Genomic DNA, 20,826 nt, shown 5'->3' with positions numbered 1-20,826 from the left:
AGGAGGTCAACTCCAGTAAGTAATTGGTTCTGTTAAAATGTGAGTGCCTAATAGAAGGACCCTGCTGATTCTGTGTAAAGAATGGCTGCTGTTTTTCACTAAACAATATACTCTAGAACAACTTGTTCGTAAAGTTCTAAATTGTGCATGTCATTCTAATTCTGTTCACATAGCTCTCGATATTTTTTCCAAGCTTTCCTAGAATTTCCACAGCTACCAGATTTTTTCACAAACATCATTTTAATGGGTGCTCTACTTCATTATATGCATATTGAAAGGGGGGAATAAAAAGATGGGGATAAAGTGAACCAAATTGTTGACAGTGATTAACTTTGCGTGGCAAACTTACTGTGACATTTATTTTCATCTTTACTTTTTGTGTTTTACAAGTTTTCAGCAGTTATAATACACCACTTCATACTTGGAAAAATAAACTATGTAATTAAAAATATACTCTCACTCCTTACTGTATGAGGCTGAGCTTCTTACCGGTAACAGTATCGCATACTGGATCTCTGTAAGATTATTGAGGTTTCTGCAGAGCTTCTATTACTCCTTGTGGTAAGAATAAAGCAAAAGATGCTGGTAATTTCACTGAAAGAAATAGAACGTCCAGCACTTTAACAACATGTGCAGACACACACAGAAACACAGACACACACAATGGCTTCTTTAAAAGTCAGAGTTTCTCTGGGGGACAATCACAAATCAAATATTTTCTAACCTCTCCTTTAACAAATTATATATGTTGCCTCTTTTCATTTTAAAACTTTTGCCTCTTTTCTTTCCTTTCATAAATTTCTAATCACTTTTTCTCAGCTTACTCTTTAAGAAATATTACAATCAATATGCTAGGTTTATTTTGCCAAAATACAGAATTATAATATGTTTATAGCCTCAAAAATTACAAAAGCAGATATGTTTCCAATCTTTAAATAACACCAGGCAGAACTTGGGAAGAGACAAAGATAAAAAGTAGGGAGGTACAGTGGTATCTGATATAAGTGACTCTGATATCAGTCAGCAAGTTTCAGCTAATGAACCTAAAGAAAAGGGAATAAAATTAATTTTATCTTGGAAATATAGAAAAGGAATATTCATAGAGCTTACTCTTTTATTTCTGTGAAGCTCAGAAATGATTATTCAAATGCTAGCACATAAATCCTAATTTTAAAAGCAGTATCTGTGATACCTTAAAATACTATCATAATTTTAGTTCATTCCTATTTTTGTGCTAATTTTACTAATCAAGGGCTTCCCATGCAAGGCTAGTGGTAAAGAACCTGCCTGCCAATGCAGGAGACATAAGAGATGCGGGTTCAATCTCTGGGTCAATAAGATCCCCTGGACAAGGGTACGGACACCCACTCCAGTATTCTTGCCAGAGAATCCCACTGGACAGAGGAGCCTGGTGGGCTACAGTCCATGGGGTCACAAAGAGTAGGACACGACTGAAGCGACTTTGCACGAATGCATGATCTGTCTTTTAAACAATAACAGAAATCACACACAAAAAAAAGAGCTGAATTTTATTTCAATACATTGACTTCAACCTTTTATTTACATATATATGAGAACCCTAAGAATTGAGGCCAAATAAAAAGACATTAGGGCTTCCCTGGTGGTCCAGTGGCTAAGACTCCAAGCTCCTAACACAGGGAGCCTAGGTTCGATCCCTGGTCAGGAAATTAGATCCCACATGCTGCAACTAAGACCCAGCATAATCAAATAGATAAAATTTTTAAAATATCTTAAGGTGAGGGTGGGATGATTTGAGGGAACAGCATTGAAACATGTATATTATCATATGTGAAATAGATCGCCAGTCCAGGTTCGATGCATGATACAGGGTGCTCAGGGCTGGTTCACTGGGATGACCCAGAGGGATGGGATGGAGAGGGAAGTGGGAAGGGGTTCAGGATGGGGGATACATGTATACCCATGGGTGATTCAAGTCAATGTATGGCAAAAACCACTACAATATTGTAAAGTAATTAGCCTCCAGTTAAAATAAATTAATTAAAAAATAAATAAAAATATTTTAGAGAAAAAAAAGAAGACCCTAATATAAATTCTGTCTCTTTGCCTGGTTGTCTGTTCAACAATTGCGTTCATTTAGTCTGTAATTTCTCTGTTCAGAGCAGAACTTGCAGCTTTTTAAATGACCATAGTCATCCCCTAGACCCATTGTTTCCAATCACATTTTACTCACATGCTCTCACTGAGGGAGCTTTCTTCTCTAGTACACTGAACTTTTGACAGTCCATATGGTCTTAATGAATTCCCCAGGTGCTGTTCACCATCCAACCTGTATTTTTGGCAGCCTGCAGAGGTACTTAAGCTTGCCTCTGTCTTTCTTCCTAATGCTGCTTAAGATGTTTTTTAGAGGAGAAAGTTTGAAGTGGTTACTGGAAACAGCTGAGTTTTACATGCTTATATTTATCAACGCAAAAGTACTGTCAAGGAGAATTCACTTCTGAGAGAAGGAAACAAAGCTGTTCGCTTAATAACTACAGAGAACTACTCTTGGAATATATGTTTGATGTTATTTTTTATACTTTTAGATTGAGTTTACTGCCTTTGTGGGCTTCCCTGGTGGCTCAGAGGTTAAAGCGTCTGCCTGTGATGCGGGAGACCTGGGTTCGATCCCTGGGTCAGGAAGATCCCCTGGAGAAGCAAATGGCAACCCACTCCAGTATTCTTGCCTGGAGAATCCCATGGACGGAGGAGCCTGGTGGGCTAAGAGTCAGACACGACTGAGCACCTTCACTCCCATTTGCACTGCCTTTAGCTCATTAGAAAAAGCACTGCACCATATTTTCTTCCCCTAACTGATAAATCTGAGAAAGTTCAGAGTGAGCACAAAATTGGCCCAATTGTCAGCCTTGCTTATTATAGGATTACAGATTAATTTTAGACTATCTGCATATATTATTGGCTGCTGCTAAGTTGCTTCAGTCGTGTCCGACTCTGTGCGACCCCATAGACGGCAGCCCACCAGGCTCCCCCGTCCCTGGGATTCTCTAGGCAAGAACACTGGGGTGGGGTGCCATTTCCTTTTCCAATGCATGAAAGTGAAAGGTGAAAGTGAAGTCGCTCAGTCATGTCCGACTCTTAGTGACCCCATGGACTGTAGCCCACCAGACTCTAGCTGAACTGAAATAATGGCGAATCAGTTAATGATAAAGGTGGGTAGATAATATTAAGACCACTTAGAAAGGAAAAAATGTTTCAAAATTTTCAAACTATATTTAAAAGTCAATATGTAAATCTATCTCTTTTATGTCTTTTTGAAACCTCTACTTTACAAATGTTGCCCACAAAACCCTAGGAGGTAGGCATTAGGAATACATTTACAGAGCAAAGACTAGAATTCTGTATTCTCTAACTCTGAAACCAGGCACTTAAGTACTTATGCTATTTTGCTCAATCTGAAAAATATGTTGGTCATTATAGTACACATTTTTGACATTTTTAAATGGCTGATCAGAAAATGAACCGCCTGTCCATGCTTTGGGTCCAAAATTGTACAAATCAGTCTCTGCAGGAGGCAGCTCTATCTCCCATTGCCAGCACCTAGAGGACCAGACACTCGAGCTCCCAGACCCCTGGTAGCTCAGAATCAGACCCACGTGCTAAATTCAACATTCTGGCCTCCCAACCTAGGATTTTGAATCTGGCACGAAGATTGAAGGAAAGAGAGAGAGTTTAAAATTCATTTCTAGCTTTGGCAGCATCCAGGGATGATATTTCAGTTTCCAGTGTTGATATTCACAGCAAAATCAAGAGTCTTACAGTCTAATCTAAGACTCTAATCTGAGTCACCAGCGGCACTATTATCAGAAGATCATTCCTTGGTGTGATTTGCAAGTATCTGTGGCTACACTGTCTTAAGCCTAGTTCTGTGCCTTATTCTCCAAAATTTTCATCAGTTCTATGACGTCTAGCTAGTCAGTATCTTTTCAACCTTAATTAACTATAATTGGTCTCTGTAATCTTATGTACTTACAGGTTGCAAGAGCTAAAGGATAATCATCTGTTTACCCCTGTACCATGTTATTTCTCTATTCCCTCAGTTTTACCTGAAGTTATTTATAGTATTATCCATTCTGTCTCAAAATCCATCCTTCACTTTTCCCTTCAATTGTAAAGCCTTTGATTTTTAGCTAGACAGGTGGCCACCCAACCAAAATCTATATTTCCCAAACTTCCTTGCAGCTACATCAGTTCATGACTAAGTTCTGATGTGGGATGTGAGTGAAAATGAGTGGAATGACTTCTGCATCACGACAGTAAAGGAAAGAAGCATTGTCTCCACTTCTCCTTTTCCTCATAACTTACTAGAAGGCAGACATGACGGTGAAAGCTGAAGCAGCTATTTCAGACCTTAAGGTGGAAACCACAGGTTGAAAAGACAGAGCAACAATGTAGAAGGAGTGTGGGTCATGGATGGAGTGCAGCCTTCACCCTGGTCTGCTTACCCTTGAATTGTTACTCATAAAATTAATGAACTTCTGTCTTTTTATAGGTCATTGCTATTTTGGACTTTGTTGAAGAGCCAAACTAATGTGACCATTAGCATTTTCTTTTAAAAAAAAATCTCCATATCCCCTTTAGGCCACATCAAGCAGCATGTGGGATCTTATTTCCATGAGCAGAGATCGGACCTGTGCCCCTGCAGTAGAAGCACAGAATCTCAACCACTGGACTGTCAGGGAAGTCCCTTGGCATTTTCAGCAATATTCTATAACTTCTTGCCAGTTATCCTCTACCTTGGTTCTGCTGAAGCTTTGTCATGAGAAGAGGAACACTGCTTCATGTGCCTCCCACTTGAACTTGAAATTGATTTACTTTGTTAACTTTTCAGCAGTAACAGAAGTGAGAAGACACAACAGTGACCACTTCTGCCACAGAGGCAGAAACAGAAACCCCAATGTAGCATGAAGACATGTAGCAAATTCTAATGAGCATGTAAAGGTCAGGCATTAGTTTTACATGCTTCTTGAAAAGTGATATGAGGCCTGTTGGCAATTCTTAAATAATGTTTCAGGATTTGTTTTCATTCTGAGGTTCATGGCACACTACCTAAATAGAACAAATAAAAGAAAACAGCTGTGTTGTGGCTTATGATACTCATGTTTGCTATTGACAGAATTGCAGCTGAGGTTTTCTTTTAATTAATCACACTAAAGAAAGGTTCCAAAAGTAAGTCTCTCTTTTTCCAATTCAACGTAATCTCTATGCCATAAATTAAAATTTAAAAAGTCAAATGCAAAGCAGTTATGAAGATCATCCTTTCTTTTCTAAGCTTACAGTTTGACCACTCCCACATGCATAAGATAAGAGAGTAGGGAAACAAGTAGCTTTGCTAAACATTTTGGTATGTGGAGAAACCATTTCGGCACTGACGCTATGGCACTGCAAAAAAGTTCAAACACAAATGAAGCCTGCCTACTGGAATAAATTACTGGGCACGTTAGAGCCTTGATTTGACCCAAAATGCTTCAATAATAGGTGTTTTATTGTGTCTAAACCTCTACTTTCTTTGAGTTTAAAAAAACTGCATCTTTTCCCATCTATGGTTCATGTTCTCTAGCTAGGGGGAATAAAAGAAACCCTATTTCTGTGCTGTTGGTGTTGCAAAAATGTAAAAGTTTACTGCTCCTAGGAAGTCAGATCAAGCCATTAGTAATTATAAGCACTAAAATTACTATCACTATTAATTTTCTTTGGATTTCCCTGATGGCTCAGAAGTTTCCTTTATCCATCTGAAATACAAGAACATTTTTCAGTACTGCTGAAACTGTCATTTAAAAAGACACACACACATGACATAGCAAAAATGATCTTCTTCAGTCATTATCAACTTCCTTCCGCACATATTAGAAATCCAAGAGATTCAATAACTTCTTCCCTCTGTTTTGTTACTTATCTGGACAAGTATCACTTAATACCATGATGACCAGCTAAGAGCTCAGCTGCCAAAGATGACTGCTTTAAAGTCCTTGTAATATCAGTCTAAGATAGCCCACTAGATGAACAAGGAGATTAATCACAGACCTTTGAAAATGGGTAAGCAAACCACAGCCAAAAGGATACTGTTTCACAAAGAACATGTAATCTTTGGATGCTGCGGTTTATTTTACCACATGCATTCCATAATGGCTATGAAGTCTTCTACCATGAAATACCCACTGAGCTCTAAGCCAAGAGGAAAAATGAAATCCTGCCTATACAAAGTCAAGATGGCAACTGATTCAGTTTACTTCACCAAATATTGAATAGTACTCTCCATATGCCAGGCATTAGGGTAGGTGATAAGGATGTAGCAGTGAATTAGACACAGCTCCAACAAACCTTGCTTTTTTATTTTTTGCATTTCTTTTTCTTGGGAATGGTCTTGATCCCTGTCTCCTGTACATTGTCATGAACCTTCATCCATAGTTCATCAGGCACTTTGTCTATCAGATCTAGTCCCTTAAATCTATTTCTCACTCCCACTGTATAATCATAAGGGATTTGATTTAGGTCATACCTGAATGGTCTAGTGGTTTTCCCCATTTCTTTAATTTAAGTCTGAATTTGGCAATAAGGAGTTCATGACCTGAGCCACAGTGAGCTCCTGGTCTTGTTTTTGCTGACTTTATAGAGCTTCTCCATCTTTGGCTGCAAAAACTATAATCAATCTGATTTCGGTGTTGACCATCTGATGATGTCCATGTATAGAGTCTTCTCTTGTGTTGTTGGAAGAGGGTGTTTGCTATGACCAGTATGTTCTCTTGGCAAAACTCTATTAGCCTTTGTCCTGCTTCATTATGTACTCCAAAGCCAAATTTCCCTGTTACTCCAGGTGTTTCTTGACTTCCTACTTTTGCATTCCAGTCCCCTATAATGAAAAGGACATCTTTTTTGAGTGTTACTTCTAAAAGATCTTGTAGGTCTTCATAGAACCATTTAACTTCAGCTCCTTCAGCGTTACTGGTTGGGGCATAGACTTGGATTACCATGATATTGAATGGTTTGCCTTGGAAATGAACAGAGATCATTCTGTCGTTTTTGAGATTGCATCCAAGTACTGCATTTCAGACTCTTTAGCTGACTATGATGGCTACTGCATTTCTTCTAAGGGATTCCTACCCACAGTAGTAGCTATAATGGTCATGTGAGTTAAATTCACCCATTCCAGTCCATCTTAGTTCGCTGATTCCTAGAATGTTGACATTCACTCTTGCCATCTCCTGTTTGACCACTTCCAATTTACCTTGATTCATGGACCTAACATTCCAGGTTCCTATGCAATATTGCTCTTTACAGCATCAGACCTTGCTTCTATCACCAGTCACATCCACAACTGGGTATTGTTTTTGCTTTGGCTCCATCCCTTCATTCTTTCTGGAGTTATTTCTCCACTGATCTCCAGCAGCATATCGGGCACCTACTGACCTGGGGAGTCCCTCTTTCAGTATCCTATCACTTTGCCTTTTCATACTGTCCATGGGGTTCTCAAGGCAAGAATACTGAAGTGGTTTGCCATTCCCTTCTCCAGTGGACCACGTTCTGTCAGACCTCTCCACCATGACCCGCCTGTCTTGGGTGGCCCCACATGGCATGGCTTAGTTTCATTGAGTTGGACAAGGCTGTGATCCGTGTGATCAGATTGGCTAGATGTCTGTGATTGTGGTATCAGTCTGTCTGCCCTCTGATGCATGCTCTCAGCACCTACCATCTTACTTAAATGGAAAAAAGCAAAATGGCTGTCTGGGGAGGCCTTACAAATAGCTGTGAAAAGAACAGAAGTGAAAAGCAAAGGAGAAAATGAAACATATATCCATCTGAAGGCAGAGTTCCAAAGGATAGCAAGGAGAGATAAGAAAGCCTCCCTCAGTGAGCAGTGCAAAGAAATAGAGGAAAACAATAGAATGGGAAAGACTGGAGACCTCTTCAAAATAATTAGAGATACCAAGGGAACATTTCATGCAAAGATGGGCTCAAAAAAGGACAGAAATGGTATGGACCTAACAGAAGCAGAAGATATTAAGAAGAGGTGGCAAGAATACACAGAAAAACTGTACAAAAAAGATCTTCACAACCCAGAACATCACAACGGTGTGATCATTCACCTAGAGCCAGACATCCTGGAATGTGAAGTCAAGTGGCCCTTAGAAAGCATCACTACGAACAAAGATAGTGGAGGTGATGGAATTCCAGTTGAACTGTTTCAAATCCTGAAAGATGATGCTGTGAAAGTGCTGTACTCAACATGCCAGCAAATTTGGAAAACTCAGCAGTGGCCACAGGACTGGAAAAGGTCAATTTTCATTCCAATCTCAAAGAAAGGCAATGCCAAACAATGCTCAAACTACCACACAATTGCACTCATCTCACGCGCTAATAAAGTAATGCTCAAAATTCTCCAAGCCAGGCTTCAGCAGTATGTGAACCATGAACTTCCAGATGTTCAAGCTGGTTTTAGAAAAGGCAGAGGAACCAGAGATCAAATTGCTAACATCCACTGGATCATGGAAAAAGCAAGAGAGTTCCAGAAAAATATCTACTTCTGCTTTATTGACTTTGCAAAACCTTTGACTGTGAGGATCACAATGAACTGTGGAAAATTCTGAAAGAGATGGGAATACCAGACCATCTGACCTGCCTCTTGAGAAACCTATATGCAGGTCAGGAAGCAACAGTTAGAACTGGACATGGAACAACAGACTGGTTCCAAATCGGGAAAGGAGTACATCAAGGCTGTATATTGTCACCCTACTTATTTAACTTATATGCAGAGTACATCATGAGAAATGCTGGGCTGGAAGAAGCACAACTGGAATCAAGATTGTTGGGAGAAATATCAATAACCTCAGATATGCAGATGACACCACCCTTATGGCAGAAAGTGAAGAAAAACTAAAGAACCTCTTGATGAAAGTGAAAGAGGAGAGTGAAAATGTTGGATTAAAACTCAACATTCAGAAAACTAAGATCATGGCATCCAGTTCCATCACCTCATGGCAAATAGAGAAATAGTGGAAACAGTGGTTGACTTTATTTTGGGTGGTTCCAAAATCACTGCAGATGGTGATTGCATCTATGAAATTAAAAGATGCTTCCCCCTTGGAAGGAAAGTTATGACCAACCTAGACAGCAATGGCACCCCACTCCAGTACTCTTACCTGGAAAATCCCATGGATGGAGGAGCCTGGTAGGCTGCAGTCCATGGGGTCGCTAAGAGTCAGACACGACTGAGTGAATTCACTTTCACTTTTCACTTTCGTGCATTGGAGAAGGAAATGGCAACCCACTCCAGTGTTCTTGCCTAGAGAATCTCAGGGACAGGGGAGCCTGGTGGGCTGCCATCTATGGGGTCGCACAGAGTCAGACACAATGAAGCAACTTAGCAGCAGATAGCATATTAAAAAGCAGAGACATTACTTTGCCAACAAAGGTCCATCTAGTCAAAGCTATGGATGTGAGAGTTGGACTATAAAGAAAACAGAGCACTGAAGAATTGATGCTTTTGAATTGTGGTGTTGGAGAAGACTCTTGAAAGTCCCTTGGACTGCAAGGAGATCCAACATGTCCATCCTAAAGGAAATCAGTCCTGGGTGCTCATTGCAAGAACTGATGCTGAAGCTGAAACTCCAATACTTTGGCCACCTGATGTGAAGAAGTGACTCATTTGAAAAGACCCTGATGCTGGGAAGGATTGAAGGCAGGAGGAGAAGGGGACAACAGAGGATGAGATGTTGGATGGCATCACCGACTCAATTGACATGAGTTTGATAAACTCTGGGAGTTGGTGATGGACAGGGAGGTCTGGCATACTGAGGTTCATGGGGTCACAAAGAGTCGGACATGACTGAGCGACTGAACTGAACTGAACTAACAAACCTAGACAGCAGATTAAAAACCAGAGGCATCACTTTACCAACAAAGGTCCAAATAGTCAAAGCTATGGTTTTTCCAGTAGTCATGTAAATATGTGAGAACTGGACCTTAAAGTAGGCTGAGCACTAAAGATCTGATGCTTTCAAACTGTGGTGCTGGAGAAAACTCTTGAGAATCCCTTGGACAGCAAGATAAAATCAGTCAATCCTAAAGGAAGTCAGCCCTGAGTATTCATTGGAAGGAGTGATGCTGAAGCTGAAGCTCCAGTACTTTGGCCACCTGATTGCAATGAGCTGACTCATTTGAAAAGACCCTGATGCCAGGAAAGAGAGAAGGCAGGAAGAGAAGGGGATGACAGAGGATGAGATGGTTGGATGGCATCACTGACTCAGTGGACATGAGTTTGAGAAAACTTTAGAAGATTGTGAAGAACAGGGAAGCCTGGCATGCTGCTGTCCATGGGTTCACAGAGGGTAGGACACAACTTAGTGATTGAAGAAAAACAACAATCCAAACTCTACATTCTTATGGGCTTGTGGTGACTACAGAGCCTGAAATAGATCACTTCAATGTGTAAAAAGTCCAGCTATCAGCACAAAGACATGTAGTAAAAGTGTCTGGGTTCAAAATCTAACTCTACTGTGTACTTATATTTATCTGTTTGTACTTATACGTTACTTGAATTCTTGATGCCTCAATTTCCTGATCTGTAAAATGGGAACAGTAAGTGTTTGTGCCTTAAAGGACTGTGGTGAAGAGTAAATTAGAAATATATTTAAATCACTTAGAACAAACCCTAGTTAGAGTAAATCCTCATAATTATGAGACATGATCTTTAAAGCAAAACAAAATCTCCAGAGAGTCAAGAGAAGAGGGGTCTAGGAGACAGCCATAAGGAGCTTCATCATTTGAAGATTAGGAAGAGAAGGTGAAATCTTCAGAGGGAAATAAGTAGCCAAAGGTGCTAAGAAAGTCAGAGGGTGTCATAGGAATCAGGGGAAAAACAGGTTTATCAGGAAGAAGTTGGTAAAAACATACCAAAAACTAAAAAGAGTTCAAGGAAGGTGGGAATTGAATATTGTCCTTTGAAGTCTTTAGGTCCTTGGCAGTCTCGACAAGAACCAATCAATGAAATGGTGTGAGAGTGGAAGTAAATGGTGCTCAAATGAAGACCCTAGGGGAGATGGGGAGGTCTGGCTGTGACGGGCAGAAGCTTGCTGGGGAATAGCTGAAAGGGCTTACAGGACCCCAGGGAGACTTTTTTTAGAGACTAAGATAGAGGAGACTAGAGTATGTTCAAATGCCTGTGACCCATGTGTGCGTGCTAAGTTGCTTCAGTCATGTCCGACTCTGTGCTACCCTATGGACTGCTGCCTGCCAGGCTCCACTGTCTATGGGACTCTTCAGGCAAGAATACTGGAGTGGGTTGCCACGCCCTCCAACAGGGGATCTTCTCAACCCAGGGATCAAACCCATATCCCTTAAGTCTAACTTGCATTGGCAGGTGGGTTCTTTATCACTAATGCCTCCTGGGGAGCCCATGAAATCCATCAATGGGTGGTAAACGTTGGAATCCTGATCACAGCCTTCTCAATCTACAAGGAACAGAAAAACTACCCTTCCTTCTCAGGAACTCTTGCTGATAATCTACGTGAAGTGATACACCCATAGAAAATGCCTACAGACCTCTACTAAACCACTTATCATGCTGAAATGATTGGTACACTTGTTGTTTCACTCACTAAAAGAGAATGCACTTCAGTGCAGGAATGGCTTATCTACTCCCATGGCTGGCATGTTCAATTCACTAGTCAAACAAGAAAGTCTAACCCATGAATGAAATTAGTTCCGTTAACTTGTTAAACGCACATGTCCAGTTCTCCTCATTTTCAAAAAATAGTCTCGCCGAAGAGAAAAACTACAAACTTTTTTTTAAAGGCCTAGATAAAGAGATTTCTAACCTAGACTTGAACTTAATTTTTAACATGTGTTAGAACAGATAAAGCTACACAGACTGTAGGATTTCCTCTCTAACTTTCCTGTAAGTACTGTATTTTATACATTTCTTTACCTTCCACCGAGTCCAGCAAGGCAGGAAACATAAAGGAAGAGGTTCAATAAATATTTATTGACTGATCTTTCTTTTACCTTCATGAAATTATATTTATATGAAGCAGAAACACTGCTGCTGAATATTGTGATCAAACAGTAATTTCTCTTCAGTACTGGTCGAACAGCTTGTGTCTCCCAAACATTTTACAAAAGAATGTTCGCACAAAACAGCAGGTAAATGAATCATGTAGTAGACCGTTCATTTGCCACATAAAATAGATGTATTGGTCTTGGTGCAACATGCAATCATTTTTAGCTGTCAGGTGACTAAATTGCAAGCTTAAGTTCTAATTGTTTACATTTGTTGTGTTGAAAAATGTATAATAAAGTTAATCTGCTCTCAGGAACCCCCCTGATGGGCAGAGAAGTTGTCTAGCAGTATAAAAACAAGATCTTTTTCAGTAAGAAACATTTACACAGTGACCAGTCTATTGTTCTCTAGGATGAATCAGTACAGGGATATTTTCTTTCTGTGCAAAACATAGTCATTTTATAATATTTTGTTGCTTCTGCTCCTTCTGCCTCAGGCACAGATGCAGTAAGAGAACTAAAAAGTCAGAAAAACCGCTAGAACTCAAGTGTTCTGACATTCAATCTTTCTTGACTAAAGCAACTCAGCAAAGGATGTTATTTCCAGTCCAAGTACATCAGAAAAGTGTCACTAAATGCACATTTCTGTGGCAAAGGTCACTGATTCATCTATATCTGTGTTTTCAGAAGTAAAATAATATTTTCCGGAAGAAAAAAATTAGTAGGGACATTTACGCTGTGAATTCAGGACAATACTTGGTTAAAAACATGGCCCCTGTCATTAGGTAAATGGTACTTTTAGGTCTGGGGCAGAAGACCTAAAACCCTTCTCCCAGGCATCCTGGCATACCTGTGCTCCCAAAGAAAGTGCAGAATTGCATTCTTACTTCAAGCCATAAAATAAGCTGCTGTGCCAGACTAGGGCATTTAAAGTCTATGTGACTTCTGGGAAAGATTATATAAACACATGAGTCCAGCTCTCCTTCCAGAACTTCACTGAAGTGACCCATGGAATATTCAAGTGGAAATACTGCCTGAGCACCAGATGCTAGAAGAGATCTCCATCGCTCCATTCCAGAAATTAAAAAAAGGATGGAAAGCTTCCATGTCAATCAAAACACTGGGTAATATGAAGACTTCCCTGTTTGTCCAGTGGTCAAGAATCTGCCTTCCAATGCAAGAGATACATGTTCAATCCTTGGTTGGGGAACTAGGTTCCCACGTGCCATGGGGTGACTAAGCCTAAGCACCACAACTACAGAGAAGGCCAGACACAGCAATGAGGATCCCGTGTACCGCAACTAAGACCCAATGCAGCCAAGTGAGTAGACAGAGAAAAATAAACACACATTTTAAAAAATACATTGGGTAATAAGAGGATACTTCAATAGCCCTTATAAACTAGAGAACACAGCCAGACCCAAGGGCAAAAAAACACAACCATGGGTAGATTTCTTCTGTCTGTTGTTTTAGATCCACAACCAACACTGAAAGGCTCCGTGGTTTGCTTCTAACACAGGCAGAACTGAAGCAGGCATGGAAGTAGACACAAGGGATATGGGAAACAACTAATCTGGAATATAGCACAGAGACACAGCCCTGTGGCATGATGTCCCCCAGCACCATTTCCCCCTTAGACTTTCTCATATTGATCAGTTTAGTTCAGTCACTCAGGGTGTCTGACTCTTTGTGACCCCATGCACTGCAGCATGCCAGGCCTTTCTGTCCATCACTAACCCCCAGAGTTTACTAAACTCATGTCTGTTGAGTAGCTGATCCATCCAAGCATCTCATCCTCTGTTGTCCCCTTCTCGTCCTGCCTTCAATCCTTCCCAGCATCAGGGTCTTTTCTAAAGCATCAGCTATTCGCATCAAGTGGCCAAAGTATTGTAGCTTCAGCTTCAACATCAGTCCTGCCAATGAACATACCCAGGAATGATCTTTAGGATGGACTGGTTGGATCTCCTTTCAGTTCAAGGGACTCTCAAGAGTCTTCTCCAACACCACAGTTCAAAAGCATCAATTCTTCGGCGTTCAGCTTTCTTTATAGTCCAAATCTCACATCCATACATGACTACTGGAAAAACCATAGCCTTGATTAGATGGATCTTTGTTGGCAAAGTAATGTCTCTGCTTTTGAATATGCTGTCTAGGTTGGTCATAACTCGTCTTTCAAGGAGTAAGTGTCTTTTAATTTCATGGCTGCAGTCACCATCTGTAGTGATTTTGGAGCCCCCAAAAATAAAGTGTGACACTGTTTCCACTGTTTCCCCATCTATTTTTCATGAAGTGATGGGACCAGATGCCATGATCTTAGTTTTCTGAATATTGAGCTTTAAGCCAACATTTTCACTCTCCTCTTTCACTTTCACCATGAGGCTCTTTAGTTCTTCTTCACTTTCTGCCATAAAGGTGGTGTCATCTGCATGTCTGAGGTTATTGATATTTCTCCCAGCAATCTTGATTCCAGCTTGTGCTTCATCCAGCCCAGCATTTCTCATGATGTACTCTGCATATAAGTTAAATAAGCAGGGTGACAATATACAGCCTTGATGCACTCCTTTCCCGATTTGGAACCAGTCTGTTGTTCCATGTCCAGTTCTAACTGTTGCTTCCTGACCTGCATACAGATGTCTGAAGAGGCAGTTTAGGTGGCCTGGTATTCCCATCTCTTTCAGAATTTTCCACAGTTTGTTGTGATCCACACAGTCAAAGGCTTTGGCATAGTCAATAAAGCAGAAGTAGATGTTTATCTTGAACTCTCTTGCTTTTTTGATGATGCAACAGATGTTGGCAATTTGATCTCTGGTTCCTCTGCCTTTTCTAAACCCAGCTTTAACATCTGGAATTTCATAGTTCACATACTGCTGAAGCCTGGCTTGGAGAATTTTGAGCATTACTTTATTAGTGTGTGAGATGAGTGCCATTGTGTGGTAGTTTGAGCATTGTTTGGCATTGCCTTTCTTTGGAATTGGAATGAAAACTGACCTTTTCCAGTCCTGTGGCCACTGCTGAGTTTTCCAAATTTGCTGGCATATTGAGTACAGCACTTTCACAGCTTCATCTTTTAGGGTTTGAAATAGCTCCACTGAAATTCCATCACTTCCACTAGCTTTGTTCGTAGTGATGCCTTCCTAAGGCCCACTTGACTTTACATTCCAGGATGTCTGAGTGATCACACCACTGTGATTATCTGGGTCATGAAGATCTTTTCTGTACAGTTTTTCTGTGTATTCTTGCCACCTCTTCTTAATATCTTCTGCTTCCATTAGGTCCAGACCATTTCTGTCCTTTATCAAGCCCATCTTTGCATGAAATGTTCCCTTGGTGTCTCTAATTTTCTTGAAGAGATCTCTAGTCTTTCCCATTCTATTATTTTCCTCTATTTCTTTGCACTGATCACTGAGGGAGGCTTTCTTATCTCTCCTCACTATTTTTTGAAACTCTGCATTCAAATGTGTATATCTTTCCTTTTCTCCTTTGCTTTTCACTTCTCTGTTTTCACAGCTATCTGTAAGGCCTCCCCAGACAGCCAATGCATTTTTTGCATTTCTCTCTCTTGGGGATGGTCTTGATCCCTGTCTCCTGTACAATGTCAGGAACCTCTGTCCATAGTTCATCAGGCAGTCTGTCTATCAGATCTAATCCGTTGAATCTATTTCTCACTTCCACTGTATAACCATAAGGGATTTGATTAGGTCATACCTGAATGGTCTGTGGTGTTTTTGCTGATTTGGTGGCTTATTTCTTCCCTACTTCCTTCTGTGTAGATTTGAAGGAACTCTGTGAAACATTTGGGGAGAACAGGAAGCACACCAATTTCCAGTAGTACCCACTCAACTCCTACAAAGATTGGCAAGCACAGGCAACCTTCTGGGAGTAAAAGAAAACTGAAAATATCATGAGATCTAAAATGTTAAGGGTATATAAGTGAAGGGAAGCACTTAGAATAATGGCACAGCCATTGACTCCACAGGTATTTTTTGAGCATACCATGTGCCAGGTGAAGAAAGGAAATGAAACAGTAAAGACATCTTCCTTCCTTTGAGGAAGTAGTTGGCTACCTTGTATATTGACTTACTAACTTACTACTGGAATTGAATAAGCCTTTACATGCTTAGGAGCTCAGTCATGTCCAAATCTTTGTGACCATATGGACTATAGCCCACCAGGCCCTGCTGTCTATGAGATTCTCCAGTCAAGAATACTGGAGTGGGTTGCCATGCCCTCTCCAGGGGATCTTCCCAACCCAGGGATTGAACCCATGTCTCCTGTGTCTCCTACATTGCAGGCAGATGCTTTACCTGGTAAGTCCATCAAATAAGCCTTTAGAAAATGTCTAACCCATGTATAGTAAGATTCAAGGGACCACTGAATTGACAGTGTAGTGAGAGGGACAAATCTAAGGCTAAAATCTCACTGAAAATGAAAGCAGAGTCACTAAAGAAAAGCCACAGAAAGGCAGTTAAGAACAGAAAATCAAGTCACTGTTAGATAAAAATGAGAAATACACTCAGAACTCCCATGAAAGCCTTTAAAAATTTAAATTATGAGAGAAAATAAGTGAGAGAGAGAGATCCCAGTGTTCTAAACCTTTGGTTCATCGGAATTCCAGAATTCCAGAAAGAAAGAGACAAAATAAAGTAATAATAGCAGAAACCTTTGCTCGTATAAGAAAGACCTACTTCTCTGTGAAATTGACAAACTATTTCTAATATTCATAGATGAAAAATCTAAGCGCCTCCCTAAAAAAAAAAAAACAAAAAACCAAAACTGTTGAAAAAGAAACAAATTGAGGATTAACCCTATCTGGTTACAAGACTTCCTATTGTATTGGAGTAAAGATAGAAAGTGTTTTGGGACAGTCTGAGAAGTACAGAATAGACTCACTCCCATATGTCCAAAAGACTTCTGACAAAGGCGAAAAATCACTTCAGTAGGGGGAAGGAAAGTCTCTTCCAAACAATGTGAATAAATAATCAGATATTCATATAAAGGATCTTGATCTTTGTGTGCCATACCATACAAAAAATTAATTCAGAATAGATTATGAGCCCAAATTTATAAGTTAAAATGATATGGCTTCTAAAAGGAAACACAGAAGAATATTCTCACAAGAATAGTTGAAATAAGCATATATTTTTTTTTTACAAAGCAATAACCAGAAAAGAACAAATTGAAAAATTAGAACTTATCAAAATGTAGAACCATTGTTCATCAAAGACATCATTAAGTAAATGAATAGGCAAGCCATAGACTGGGGGATATTCTCAGAGGATGAGGTGGTTAGATAGCATCACCAACTCAATGGACATGAATTTGAGCAAACTCCAGAAGACAGTGGAGGACAGAAGAGGTCAGCATGCTTCAGTCCACAGGGTCACAAAGAGTCAGACACAACATAGTGACTGAACAACAATAACTAATATATAACTAAGTTTGTGTATACAGAATATATAAGAAATTCCTACAATTCAAAATAAAAACACATATGATACAATCAGTTCAGTTCAGTTCAGTCGCTCAGTCATGTCTGACTCTTTGTGACCCCGTGAATCGCAGCATGCCAGGCCTCCTTGTCTAACACCAGCTTCCGGAGTTCACCCAAACCCATGTGCATCGAGCCAGTGATGCCATCCAGCCATCTCATCCTCTGCCATCCCCTTCTCCTCCCGCCCCTAATGCCTTCCAGCATCAGAGTCTTTTCCAATGAGTCAACTCTTTGCATGATGTGGCCAAAGTATTGGAGTTTCAGCTCCAGCATCAGTCCTTCCAATGAACACCCAGGACTGATCTCCTTTAGGATGGACTGGTTGGATCTCCTTGCAGTCCAAGGGATTCTCAAGAGTCTTCTCCAACACTACAATTGAAAAGCATCAGTTCTTTGGTGCTCAGCTTTCTTCACAGTCCAACTCTCACATCCATACACGACCACTGGAAAAACCATAGCCTTGACTAGACAGACTTTTGTGGGCAAAGTAATATCTCTGCTTTTTAATATGTTATCTAGGTTGGTCATAACTTTCCTTCGAAGGAGTAAGCATCTTTTAATTTCATGGCTGCAATCACCATCTGCAATGATTTTGGAGCCCAAAAAATAAAGTCTGACACTATTTCCACTGTTTTCCCAGGAAGTGACGGGACCAGATGCCATGATCTTTGTTTTGTGAATGTTGAGCTTTAAGCCAACTTTTTCACTCTCCTCTTTCACTTTCTTCAAGAGGCTTTTGAGTTCCTCTTCACTTTCTGCCATAAGGGTGGTGGTGTCTGCATATCTGAGGTTATTGATATTTCTCCCAGCAATCTTGATTCCAGCTTGTGCTTCTTCCAGACCAGCGTTTCTCATAATGTATTCTGCATATAAGTTAAATAAGCAGGGTGACAATATACAGCCTTGATGCACTCCTTTTCCTAATGGAACCAGTCTGTTGTTCCATGTCCAGTTCTAACTGTTGCTTCCTGACCTGCATATAGGTTTCTCAAGAGGCAGGTCAGGTGGTCTGGTATTCCCATCTCTTTCAGAATTCTCCACAGTTTACTGTGATCCACACAGTCAAAGGCTTTGGCATAGTCAATAAAGCAGAAATAGATGTTTTTTCTGGAACTCTCTTGCTTTTTCCATGATCCAGCAGATGTTGGCAATTTGATCTCTGGTTCCTCTGCCTTTTCTAAAACCAGCTTGAACATCTGGAAGTTCATGGTTCACGTATTGCTGAAGCCTGGCTTGGAGAATTTTGAGCATTACTTTACTAACATGTGAGATGAGTGCAATTGTGCAGTAGTTTGAGCATTGTTTGGCATTGCCTTTCTTTGGGATAGGAGTGAAAATTGACCTTTTCCAGTCCTGTGGCCACTGCTGAGTTTTCCAAATTTGCTGGCATATTGAGTACAGCACTTTCACAGCATCATCTTTCAGGATTTGAAATAGCTCAACTGGCATTCCATCATCTCTGCTATCTTTGTTCATAATGATGGTTTCTAAGGGCCACTTGACTTCACATTCCAGGATGTCTGGCTCTAGGTGAATGATCACACCATTGTGATTATCTGGGTTGTGAAGATCTTTTTTGTACAGTTCTTCTGTGTATTCTTGCACCTATTCTTAATATCTTCTGCTTCTGTTACAATAAAATTGAGCAAAAGACTTAGACAACTCACAAATGAGATACACAGATGGCAATAAGAAAGAGAATTTTGTGCAATACCATCATAAATTAGGGAAATGCAAAATAAAATCAAACTACATATCACATATCATAATGGATAATATAATACTGACAATACCAAATAGAGGATGTGAGACAACAAGAATCTTCATACATTTCTGACAGGGGTGTAAAATGGTACAACTATTTCAGAAAATAGTTTGACATTTTTTTATAGGGTTAAAAAATTCACCAACTTTACTGCCCATGTATTTTCCCCAGAGAAATAAAAACGTATGTCCACAGACAACTTGCATAAGAATGTTCATAGAAGTTTAGTTCATAATAGCCCAAACTGATAACAATCCAAATGTTTAGCAACAGATTTTTGCATTTCACTCTATATAAATTTTGCATCAGAAAAATAAAAAGTTATAAAAGGAAGAAAGACCTGAGTCTGAAAATTCACAATGTTCTTCATGTTCTAGGAAAACCTGATTAACAAAATCACACTTGGTATAATTGAGTCAGATGGCTCAAAGTGGAGTAAAATCAAGTTGCATACAGATTTCTTTCAATGACACTCAATCATAGAACACTATGTAAGAATATCTTTACCATTACAAATTAAAGGGTAATGGTGCCAGAACTCAGTATTTGGCAAAGTTTTCATTAATGTGTGATGTCAATTAAAATACAACGTCAGGTGTGGAAGGACTCAGAAAATACACCAACCACCCAAATATTCTTCCAGAAAAAATCTAGCCCAGAAACCAAAAGTTTAGGTTTATAATACCAACTTAAATTAACAGCAATCAGGAAGGAATTTGGATAGGAATCTAGATCATTGTAGGAAATAAAACAAGCAGTAAAAGAAAAATTGGATTTTTCTTTAAAAAAAAAGGTAAGAAACAATACATATGCAGGCAGAGAAAATATGCCTTTTTAAAAAGGACTTAAAATACCTTATTGAAGAGATTCTTAAAAGGACTAAGTAGTTGGCATATACAGAAAAATGTGAGAGGCAATTCTATTGCAGAGGAGAAACAGAAAATCATGCTGATTTCCTATTTACCACGTCCATGGAGTATCATTTACTACAGGTTCTTCCACTGTAGAGTGGATGCTTCATGTTCCTCATGAGGTTGACCCTCAAATACTGTGGCTTTGGCAGAGCGGGCGGGAGGGCTCCAGACCCCTGCCATCTCCCCAGACCCAAGCACTCTGCAGGGCAGCGGTGGCACCCGCCGAGTTCTGCATTCATGTCCCCACCAGCCTGGAGCCCGCGAGGGCAGAAGGTCGGTCCCTACCCGGCGAGAGGATGGTCATCTGTGTGTTCATCTCCTCCTCCTCGGGCTTCGTGGCAATAAAGAAGAACAGCAGAATATGGTTAGATTTCTAGAAGCCGCAAGATAGAGGCTGAGGAGGTGGACATCCCAATGTCAAAAGCGCAGAGGCAGTGGATGTATAACAACATCCCCCGGAGCAGAAACCTGCTCAGGGCAACCCTCTGCCACCCCAGATGTTTAATGATGACCAATACTGTGGAGATTATGACAAGTCTTTTGAATCTAAGGAGAGCAATACAGTCCTTTCATTCTTAGGCCTGAAATCACAGCTGGCATCAAAGGCAGAACCTGAGCAAAGATAA

The 20,826-nt window shown here is 40.2% G+C and overlaps 1 pseudogene; it reads left to right on the top strand.

The window, feature by feature from the left end:
- Window positions 1-20,496: 20,496 nt before the first annotated feature.
- Window positions 20,497-20,826, top strand: LOC138078570 (SH3 domain-binding glutamic acid-rich-like protein 2; annotated as a pseudogene).

Source organism: Capricornis sumatraensis, chromosome 4, assembly GCF_032405125.1.
Source record: "Capricornis sumatraensis isolate serow.1 chromosome 4, serow.2, whole genome shotgun sequence".
NCBI classification, from domain to species: Eukaryota; Metazoa; Chordata; class Mammalia; order Artiodactyla; family Bovidae; genus Capricornis; species Capricornis sumatraensis.
This window is presented reverse-complemented; position numbering and strand designations above follow the sequence as displayed.